At 38.6% G+C, this 12,183-nt stretch overlaps 1 non-coding gene across 1 annotated transcript; it reads left to right on the top strand.

The window, feature by feature from the left end:
• The first annotated feature begins 10,822 nt into the window (after positions 1 to 10,822).
• On the top strand, positions 10,823 to 10,894 carry Trnae-cuc (transfer RNA glutamic acid (anticodon CUC)). The gene has a single exon. It is a non-coding gene; the product is annotated as a tRNA-Glu (tRNA).
• Positions 10,895 to 12,183: the final 1,289 nt, after the last annotated feature.

Genomic DNA, 12,183 nt, shown 5'->3' on the forward strand with positions numbered 1-12,183 from the left:
TCTTTTGGATCAATTTTAGATGAATCACGAAACCAGCAAACTTTTTCAATTCGCGAAACTTTAAAGTTTCTTGAAAATTTTTGAACAGTTGGATGATTTTGTATAGTTAATTTTTTTCAGGATATGTACTTCCACTACTTTATATTTAGAATATATTAGTTTAGTTCTCATATTGTATGTAGTATTTACATTGTTTTAAATTGCCTAGCAAATTTTCAAAGATTAGTTACTTTAAAATCTGTGCACATTTGTTATCTACAATATAGCAGACATTGAATTTAAATCCCATCTTCACCCACGAGTAAATATCTTCCTTCCAAACGACACACTTTTAATGACTTGCATAATGTTGCACCGTTTTCACTCACTCACCGAATTAAAAAACGTCCACTGTTTGCCGTCCCAAACGCACATGAGGAGGAATTATTTGCGAAAACGATTACTCCACCTTTCCGCCAAGTCAATTCACTCGTGCACGGTAGCTAGTTTGTGTGTGTGTGTGTGCTTTTGTTTTAATTTACACACCATTTAGAAAGGAAGGAAAACGCACTCGCAAATGCGTCGATCCTAAGCAAAAAGCATGTCCGATTAAAGTGATCGCGCGAAAGGACACGTTGGCACAATCTACGCTTTCGAAGTGAAAAACTGAAAGCGCCACTGGGAGCGACGAGGGCAGCCCAAGATAGGCGATTGCACGTTTCCAACTGTTTGGTGTTTGGGTGGCGTCCGGTTGGACGATCGATTCCTTAACGCTCTATTTACTTCCTGCATCTCGTGCGGCTCGCGTCGGACGCGAGGCATGGATCATGGTTTTTAGGATTTTCCTTTTCGTGCTTTCCACGTCTTTTCGCTCTATCTGTATTTTTTTTTATCATTCCTCTTGCGGATAAAGTGTGGCAATCGCGATCATTGCTATCGAAATGATTTGAAACTATTAGAAACTATAAACTGAATGCAGCTGTGGCAGTGTAAATGGTTTCAACTTTTCACCAACACAAATCGTCGCAGTGGAGGAGAAAAACACAACCACTACAACGAAAAAGCATTATTTGACCATGGAGAATGCCTTAGGTGATGCGCAATATAAGCGCAGGAAGATATGCGCAATATTTAAGCTGTTTAGTTATAAAATTTTGGAAAAGTTTGGAAAATGTCGTTTGAGCCCTTTTCCTATTTGGGTAAAATAAATGCAATGAGCAAATATAAAATAATCTCAGATAATTCAAAAATTATCACACAAAGTAAAAACAAAATCCATCGTAATAAGCAAATTCTAGTTCTACAACACTGAACCTACAACCAATGATAAACTGAAAAATAAATAAAAAGTGTAAATTTGAGCAAGAAGTTTATAACAACACACATCGAGTTTGGGAAAATGAGTCATTGGTTTTACAGATTCTGCAACCAAAGATTAATCTACGATCTAGAGAAAGATCATTTACAAGTGAAAGCTCACCACTTGCACATGTCGAACAAACATGTTGAAAAAAGCGCGAACGATAAACTAGACCTCGCGATCGATGGCATACGAAGATCGCGAAAATGATTTAGAGATAGCAATTGTATCGGCTGTAAACAAATATTAATGTAAATGGGTCCCTATCAATAACGAATCTCTATGTCTGCCTCATCCCAGAGCATATTAAGCATATTTGCGCACGCAGATCGCAACAACGATCGCATTCTCTCGAAAGGGTAAATGCTGTAAACTTTGCATAAACAAAACAAACCACTTTAAACAAGTCTGCCGGTGACACATGGGGCAATTAATCAAGTTTAAAAGTACGCAAATCAACATTTATAACACTATTGAGTGAGTGGAATTAATTTTATTGCATTTAAAGGCAACATAATACATACCAATCGATACATCGAGTTATCCCTCGTGTTTCGATAATGTTTTTTCGTAAAAATCGAATCACATAAAAAAACTTTCTACACCTTATGACGCATATTCATTTTGAACGGGTCTCAAGCGCACCCATCGTCACCCGCCAAAAACCGCTGAACCATGCAATAATGTTTTATGGAACATGTAAATGCGATTAGAGCAGTTTGTTCGACAAATTGGCTTCCGCATTGAGGGGCTGCGCTGTATTTTGAAACAGAAACATCGGCAATTTAAATGCGACTTCAAAGCTGAATAAGTCTGGCAGCTTGTTATACATTTGAGGTATCTTGGTTTTCATGAAGTTCAGTAAAAGTAATGGAACTAAAATACACACAAGGCTTGTGCAGTTTTTCAGCGAAGAATGACAAATTACATATAATACGATCCTTCCAAAATACCTGAGATTCAAGACTCTGCGAGGTTACGTGACGTGAAGAGCAAGGAGCGACTGATCCAGTACAAACCTTGAAGAAAAGTCAATTTTCCATTTGCATTTGTACTTTCAATACACAAAAAGTATGCAAAACGCACTAATCAATGCGTACAAAAGGGAGAAATGTAGAGAGAGAGAGAGAGAGAGAAACAGAGAGCATTTCATCTTCATGATGAAACACCACCTTATTGGCGCCATCGGGGTGCCCAATTTTTGCCACTTACACTTACACCAAAAAACACCAAAGTGCTGCTTCTCAATCGATCGATCCACTTTTTTGTGTGAGTGTGGATGTGGTTTTATTTAGCTTTTCTTGCCCCACAATGCTGCCAGTAGCTCGCGCGTTCGGTGCAATAATTTAATAACCTTCTTTTCCCAAATAATGTGTTTACGCATTCGCAAGGGAAACGATGGGTAAAGAAATACGCAAACCCCCGTCCCGAACGTGTCGATCGCACCGGGGAGTTATACAGTTATGCACTAGGAATTGATTGGCTGGCCGGTGATGGTGCACCGGCAGGAAGAATTGCTTTTATAATGAAATTTGTCTAGAAAGCTTAGATACTGCATATGAGAATATATACATATTGCGTTGTGTTTTGAAAATGTCTTACTTTTTTGAACAAAATTACTTTTCTTTTCTTACATAACCTCATATTTTGAGGTGCTTTTAACAGTGTTAGTTAATTTTGTAAAGCTTATATACAAATTCTTAACCCCATCTTTATTTATACCCTAACGGCTACGGCCACATTGCTTAATGTTTCTATTCCTAAGCCATCAATGTGGGCCATCGTCATCAATTCTGAAGTGCATACACTCGAAACGCAAATTAATTTCCACATGTGCCAATTGATCGCCCTGCCAAATGTATACCCTTTTCACTCGCTTAAAACGTGTCAAAACACCGTTTACTGGGCGTATTGGCCAAACATGCTCGGTCAACCCGGCGTGCGCACTTCAGACTCCTTGCGGGCTGCCCAATAAATTCAAACCGCGAAAACTGCTCTGACACATTCCACCTCATGTCTCGTATCCCGTACGGAACCTGTCCACCACCGCTGGGGATCATCGGGGGCCTTATTTAAAGGAGGGCACACTCACAGTCGGCGCCGTGGGAAGCACAACAAGCACACAACATCTTCCCCGGTGCAGAGGGAGGTTTCTTTCTTTTTTTTTTCTTCTAATGATAGGGACTTTGAAATGGAATGCGGAAGGTACAGCTTGGTCTGTGGGTTACCGAAAAAAGTTGAAGATAGTTTTTGCTGTGTGTGTGTTTTTTTACTTGCGTTTTGCTTTGTATGGTGAATGCGATAATTAAGGAGAGAGAAATTTGCTAAACGAAACCTCATTGCTCACCATCCCCTTTTCCTATTGATGGGGGTGAGCATATGCGAGGGAAGGAAATGAGCCACAATCTGCAATTCTTATTGCTCTTTTCGTACTACCTTTTGACCTAACAGGTACACACGGAAAGATGATCATGATGCGATCGCCGATATTTTCACCTCAAATCTAGAAGAAGAAAAAACACACATACACAACATCGAACAGAGCATATGCCGTATCAAAGTACTGAAGATGCTTTGGTTGATGTTTGATGTGTTTTTTGCTATCGCTAGTGCTACTATTATCATTACCATCTTCATTTAGATAGGAGCTGGAAAGTTATCCTCATACGTCTGGGCTTCGATTTCACCACTAGCCAACTTTTCACGAGTTGGTAGAGTTAAATGGCCAGAAGTTTGGCCAATTTGCCTGTTCAAACTCTTGGCGGAATGTATCCCGTTAGATTGTTAAAACCGCATATGCTTCGTTTTGGTTTGATTTTTTCATTGAATTTAGTTAAAATAATTTCAAATAACAAGCCCAGGGAAACGCATGTTGAACATCTTTAATAGTAATACCCAAAAACTGGACACGTAAATATATTTTCTACATGATTGGTTTCAGTTTTAATTGGCAGTTGTTGTTACTGTCGCTGTCACCGAAAAGCTTTCCCTTGCTCTTTTTTTGCTCTTCGGTTATTTAAAGAGTGCAATTGTATAAACATAAACATTCAATACAAAGATTTTCCATTTCTGTTTTTAAAAATTTTATACTCAGTAACCCACCCCCCACCGGGATAATTAATACAATATCACACTTTTGATAATTAATACAATATCACCCTTTTGCCCTGCCTCTCATTTGAACATGTTTGTCGCATTTGATTTCCTCTCTGAAAGCTGGTGCACCGTTGCACAAGAAACGAGAGAAAGGAAATCAAACCCGACGCAACAGAATTAATCCGCACACATGACCGCGCTCATCACCCAAACGGTTGCGTATTGAAGCGTGTCTGAAATGTAACGATTGCACGCAGCAACATAATTTAAAACGCCGGGTACGCACATCTCACTCGCTCTGTGTTTGTGTGTGTGTGTGCTCTGTACACTGCGCGGCGTCCTTGATGGGCGTTGGACAGCGAGCATCCACATCACTTTCTGTCGATGTAAAAGGCCAATTAATAAATCTAAACCGATCTGAACGGTTCCATCTGGTAGCTGGTGCGGGTGGAAGGGAAGGGCGTGTTTTGCAGACTCTCTACGCTGCATCTCGATGCATCAAGATGCGTGGCATTTTGAGAAAGCTTAGTTGCATTGCATCGAGGGAATGTTACGCTATAAGAAAACATTTAGAAATCCTTTTTTGATAAGCGCACCGCTAATCGAGCGTGGCTGCAGTTAGGTGCGTGTTGAACGTCTGTACAGAACGGTAAAAAATGTACATCCCTCAATGTCCGAGAGATAAGGAAATGCATCATTCATGTGTGGTCGGAGTTTTCTTTCTTTACGCTTTAGTACTAATGGGGATGTGTTAAATAAGATTTTTTTAAATTTCTCGCCATACACTAACCTTGATTAGATTTTGAAATCAGGTAAATTTCATGTTTAGGGAATTAATTTGGGAAATAAGTCGTCCATTTTTTTTATAATTGTGTTTATATTTAGTGCTAATTGATTGAACTTTGCAGTGATGTACATTTTGAGAGGAATTTTGAACATGAATCTAGTTCTTTTATGACATTGTCGAAAAAGTATTGAAAATATTAAATATTGAACATCCAAGACCTTATCAGTCTTTAGATCTCACGTTCTTAAGATCTTAAAATCCTTACTAGACCAAGCGTCACACTTCGCCGATAATTTGGTTAAAATAACTTTTTTTAATGCAAACCATCTAGTCCATTCCCTATTGACATTTTCGAGTTCTAAAATCGGAGTTTTGAGCTATTTCCTTTAAACTGGCACCTTAAACTTCCCTTAAACTGCATCAGTTTAAGGGACTTTTAGAACAAGCGCTTTAAAATCGACTGTGAGGTGTATTTTTCGATGCTTTCTTCTCTATACTTTGGGAAATAACGTTTCGAATTCTTATTACTGGTCGTATAGTCGTTTTATACAAAAAACCATCGAATTTTAACCAAATAACACCTTACCAAAAGTACCTTCTTTTTTCGCCAAATATTAAAGCAAATTAATCCTAAACGAATTGGACGCCATCTTCATCCAATAAAAGAAGGTCATTCGCACGCACAAACGAAATTTTGACACTTTCTACATGTTTATCACACACAAATCCACATATTTTGGTATCTCGAGCGACATTCAGATTATGGTCAATTATGGTCATTATTATTGATTATGGTCAACAGATTATGGTCAAAAATTTAGAACATATGTCACTTGGGTTGGGTTATATATTGCTTGTATAAGGTCAGCCTCAACTAACACACGCTAGGGCGAGTATAATAATCTAGCGACTAGTAGAAACTGTTAAAATGCTTATTTTTCTTTTTTTCACATGCAAACGTTACTTGTAAATGAATGATGACACTACATGAATATGATCTTCTATTTGACGTTTGATGAACCGACCTCCTGATTATCAATAATTTGATCCATTTTTGTTTCACGACAAAGGAGAAGTGATTGTTATTCGGTCAGTTCGATTAAAGTAGATGATTGAAAGATTACATGAACATGGTAATTTGTACAATTTTTACTCACTTAATGAGTAAATGAAATATTAGGACACAGGTAAAGGAAAACCATCTACCACATACAAAGGCCAAACAATAACAAAAATAACAAAAAATATTAATCAAAACGCCGAATCAACTTAAGCATCATTGAAAACGTATAAAAGCAACGCTTAACCGATTTTCTCCCGAACGTGACCTCCAAAACGTCTAACTTCCATTTACTTTGACCTGTCCATCAAAAGCACGCGCCACCGCGCCCGACGGCGGGGTACATTCGCAGGTGCATGCAAAACGGTGTGGATGCGGTGGGTTGCAGGGCTCCGAATGCGAACCAACACAATTTCCGCTTCTGCCCATCATCATCGCTGGTATACAGCCTGTGCAGGGGGCCATACACTGAAATTAAAACCACCGACCCGCTCGCTCGATCAACCTTGGCCGTGGATATTCGGCTGTCAGTTCAAGTTTTCCTTTACAACCTTTGGCTGCGCTGCCCGCAGAGGAAGGGAAAGTTGTTTCCATCCTTTTGTGGCCGGACGAAGCAGTTGCTGATGAAGACGAGCTGCCAAAAATGTAATCATCAACCACCATCAATCGATCAGCAGCAGCAGCATCATCGTTGCACTGAACTTTGCACTCAACCTGTTCAAGTACGATCGATACAATCGTCAGTGGGGAAGCTGGTGCTCGCAACGATCCTAATGGGCAGCGGTAGAGAAAAGGTAGCGAGGAGAAGGAACCAGCCACAAAAATCGACAACCGATCGAGGCCATGGGAATTGGGGATGCCGCAAGGGGCGTGTATGCTGTGTGGTCCATATATTTCGTGGCGCAGTACAGTTTGCAGGAAATTCCTTTTGGCTCACACCTTGAAATTGGGTTACACGAGCGTTTGTTTGTTTCGGCAACTATTGATGAGATGAGAAAAGTGTGGAGCATAGTGGTGAGGAAGATTTTCCCCATCTGCGAGCGGTTGCACTGAGATGCTGCAGCTGTGCACCTCATCACAAGCTCACCAAGTTGATCGCCGCTAGTGAGCAGCAAAGGCAATGCGGAAAACTCAGCGATCAACTATCGAAAACAATGTTAAAGACATCATAACTGCATTGAATCATTTTTAAAATTTAAATTAAATTCTATAATTTTATTGTTCTAAACATTTTAGCTGTAAAGCTGCAAACAAGTTTTAAAATTCAAAATAGTTCGCATGAAACGTCAATGGCCACTATCGCTCAACCATGCTTTACCGGAGTGAGAAGTTTGATTATGTTCGTTTGCAAACCATGAGAAGATTAACAGACTTCACCTAAATACCACAAAGCACTGGCAGCAGCATGGCGGCGCGGCCGCCACCGGAGTAGTAATAACAGTGTGTGGAAGCGTTACCGAGCAATTATAACTGTACACTCATCACTGGGCCGGGGCCAGCCATTTTCGGCACCAAATCAGACCCACTGCTCCCGACTCCATCGGGGGGAAAATGAAGATATGGGGGGGAGGAGTGCTATCGGTGCCAGCTCTTCGATAAAATAATAAAAACTAGATATCGAAGAGCATCATGCACTGCTGGGGTAAGCTGAAAATAAACAACACTCTGGCCGCAAAGAAAATATCGTCCGGCGTGAAAAGATTTTCAAATCGCAAAAGCACACTCAATTTCGTTGGGGTGGGATTGTTTTAAGAGCAAATTAATATTTGGACACTCATGGTGGCCCGTGAAAACCAGAACAGCAAAAGAAGTTCGTCGGTACCATTCATTGTGTATTTTAGCACAATTTTCACAGAATGGAGTTTTTAAAAAAGATTGTACAATGTATGCTTAGTTTTAAAACCTTCATATTATTGTACAGTTTTCAAGTATTCGTTAATGTAATCCTTCAACTATTTTCCAAGCATTTTCTTTTATGCAATTCATGCTTGATTAAATCCTCTCCAATGCCATGTAGAAACCAAACATTAAGGATGCAAAATAGAATAATAAATAATTGAAAATGAATCACAACTAATTAATATTTGAAATTTTTGGAATGTAAATTATTCGAAAGTATGACATCTAATGATCATTTTACAAATAGAGCTTACAATGCAACAATTGCTATTCGGCAGAAGTTGGTCTTTGTATTGTATGTGTATTGTATGCTCTTGTATCTTCATTGCTCACCATCGAACATTTTTCACATCCCGATGTTCTTATGTTAAATTATATCACTAAATGTTTTAAAAAGGTAAGGATCGAATGGACCAACCACAACACTGTCTCGCCCAATGACATATCTTGAATGGAATCGGAATTAAGATGAAAAACTCTCACTAAACTAAAAATAACCCAAAAATGCCCAGATAGTAAAGTAATATTGCATGAAATTTGGTCATAAGAATGCGCTGTAGTTGTCGAACGACATCTATAAAAATCATAAATTTTATGAAAACTATAGAACGTTAAACGTAGATCGTACAATATTTAATAATTCCAATTTTTCTCCAATATTAAAAAGGTGTTAGTTTTTCTATGGACTGAGCTCACATTTTTTAAAGAATTTTATCGTGCACATCCTCATTAAACGTCCTAATTTTAAAAAATCAAAATTTCGCAATAGTTATAAAATTGTGTACAATTTTCAAATGTAAAAAATGTCTACATTTACACGAAGCGAGTTTAAAGTGATAAATATAGAATTTGAATGTTTTATTTAATTTATAAATTAATACATTGTCAACGTTTGTGCATAGCATATACACAACAACAAAAAACATCAAGTAAAGAACTAAGAAAAACAAGAGATTTTTTTCTGAATTTATCTCACCACACCATAAGATCTGGTTAACGATTTTGTTGCATACCTACCAAAAACAACCAGTCCGTCAATATTAATTTGCCCATCTTGACCCATTTAATAATCGAGTCCAGCATTCTCAAAAATGATGCTACCCACAGATTAGCTACGGTTGGATATTTAATTCTTCCGCTGATAACAGCTGTTGCGCATTAGCACACAATAACAACAAAAAAACTCCTTCCTGTAGCAAACTCACCGCGACTGCCAAACCTCAACGACCGAAGTAAGTTATTAATGATTGGATGGGTTTAACTTTTCTTTTTTTATTAAATTAACGGCATTAGCTTAAATTTGCACACTCTTCTGCTAACCGCGGAGCAGCTGTGCGAATAATGTTTCTGTGCAAACGGCGAAACTGCTGCCCAAATTCGGTAGTCTTTTATCTCTGCGTGCGCTGGCGTTGGAGCTTTTGGGCCGGGGTTTTCAGCATCATTAGAAAACAAATGATTTCCCCGTTATATTTTGGGCTGACCAATTGGATTAGCCTTAACCCTGGGCGAGCATTACTCGCTCATGTTAAGGGTGCATACATTATCGTAATCCGTTGAGTCAAATCGTTTATAGTTTGTTTTTTTTTGTAAATTTATAGCAATCTTCCCTTTGGAAAGGTTCACCAGGTACGGGTAGTATTAAAATCAATTACGGGCGAGCTTTTCCTACTTTCTGCAAAATCAATTATTCAATAATTATAGCAATGGAGGATAACGTCCGATGCTTTTCTGACAAAAATTGTACATTTCGCAAGCGCTGCGCTGACTACCAGCGTCAATAGATCCGTTATTAGCCATCGACTCGAGTGGTGGCAATCAAAGTGTGTTGCACAAGCGCACATCCTTTCGGGGGTGTAGCACACACAGATCGTTGAAATCCGTCGATTTTTCTTCTTATTTCGCAAAATAACAAACAAGCCATTATTAGCCCCACCCCACACACACACGCCAGGTAAAGGCCATGCGGTCATGCCCGCCTGTGTACCGACGGAGGACGAATTAATTTTGCTCGCACAGGCAACAAACAACATTCCAACCGATTTCACACATGTGCAATTAATGAAATCATTTTGATTTCAGTACGAAGAATTTGGTCAATTTGGTGGGTTAAAAAAAACTTTGCACAATCACATTATCAAAATCGTTACTCCTACGCATATATATACTCAGCTTTTCAAACGAGAAGTAGCAAGTGTTGATGAATCGAAACGAAACGACTAATTGGATGCATTTGTAATGATGAAAAAGAATCAAATGCCAACAACATTATCTTCATCACGTACAAGCGCAAACGACGCAAGAGTCATTTATCGCTTTTATTTGGGTAAAAGAAAACAGGGGCGAAAAATGATAATTCCTTCAATACTCAATACCTTTTCCCCTTGTCTTATAGCAATGTTCACGTAATTTGTGTCCTTCTTTGGTGGAACTTGTATTTAAATTCACGAATAGTATACAAACTAGAACATCAAAGAAAATTCATAAAAACAACTGCGATCTCTGTTTGTGAGATGCATTTCTACGTAAGATTCTCGAAAAAGCAGTGAAATTTTCTTTCCATTTTCCTCTAAAAATAGAAATTAACGCTATAGCACCAGGTTATACAGATTCGAATGATAAAACTGCGTTTCTCTGTGAACAATCCCATATTGTCTAGTGGTTAGGATATCCGGCTCTCACCCGGAAGGCCCGGGTTCGATTCCCGGTATGGGAATGAAGTTTTATTTTTAAAGATATGTCACCTATATCTATAGCTTTTATATAAAAGAAAATCGTATACAGAGTTTTCCCCGAGTTACGCGAATCGCATAATAATAATGATTTCGGCGCGTATCTCGTAACTCGACAGCCTTTCTTTTGTAAGTCAAATATCACATTTTCAGCCAAAATATGGTTGATAAATGGTCATTTTTCATTAAATTTAAATGTAGTGCTTTTATGCGTTAAATTACATGTTTAATACAATTCGCTTAGAAGATTAAATTATTTCTGTCTTTTTAGCGATTTCAAACATTCGACAATAGTACAATTTATTTTGCATTTGACAATTTTTGCAGAAAATTGTACTGATTTGACATAAAAACTGTAAAATTTAAAAATTCGCGTAACTCAAGTTGTCGCATGACTGTCGCGGGGAAAGACTGTACAATAAAATATAACAGTTTTTATTGCAGTTCTATTTTAACAAACAAATAATATTCACAGTCCTGATTTGCATTGTTTGTTTTCTTCCGCCTTCCGTCTGATGTTTATCAGAATCTAATCCTGCACACATTATTGCAGGTTGTTAGTGTGTAAATTACTAGCAACCAGCACAGTCGATCCCTAATTACCGTATCCAACTAATTGGAACCCATATAAATATGCAGCTCGAATGTTTTACTGCGAACCAAATCAGATGCACACCATATGCAACTCTGGTTTATTATTTCTCCATCGGTCGGTGAAGGAAATGGATGAAGGTTTTTTGAATAGTTTTACAACAAACCCACAACGTACATCCCGAATTAAAGCACCTGAAGCAAAGCATAACGCAAATCCGCGATCAAAAAACAATTCAATGTCAAATGTAACGATCCGCGGTGCACAAATCGGCGGAAGCCCCTTCCATAATGAGTGGGTTAGATAAAGAAGGTCTTTATCGGACAATAAGATGGTCGAAGATGGTTACGGTACGGTAGTGCACAATGGTGTGTACGGCTTTGTGCGAAATGGCAATTTGAAGCGAATTAGTTTAACTCGATGTTTTACCTACTAAAGCTTGCTCAAACCACGAAGTACGACACAATGATGGGTACTAATATTGTTTCAAATGCTTTTGGGGTTTAAAGTTGTTAACTCATTGTCACCGACTTGGGGATGTAATTTTGCAAACGAACGAAGATGCCTCACCCTAGATTTGCTTCCCTGTGTGCCCCGGTCGAGGGGTGGATTAAGTCGAGACAGAAGACACCCACTTTTTGATAAGCTGCTAATGGAGCTGTGGTTTGGCATTTGTTCGTC

Source organism: Anopheles coluzzii, chromosome 2 (assembly GCF_943734685.1).
Source record: "Anopheles coluzzii chromosome 2, AcolN3, whole genome shotgun sequence".
NCBI lineage: Eukaryota > Metazoa > Arthropoda > Insecta > Diptera > Culicidae > Anopheles > Anopheles coluzzii.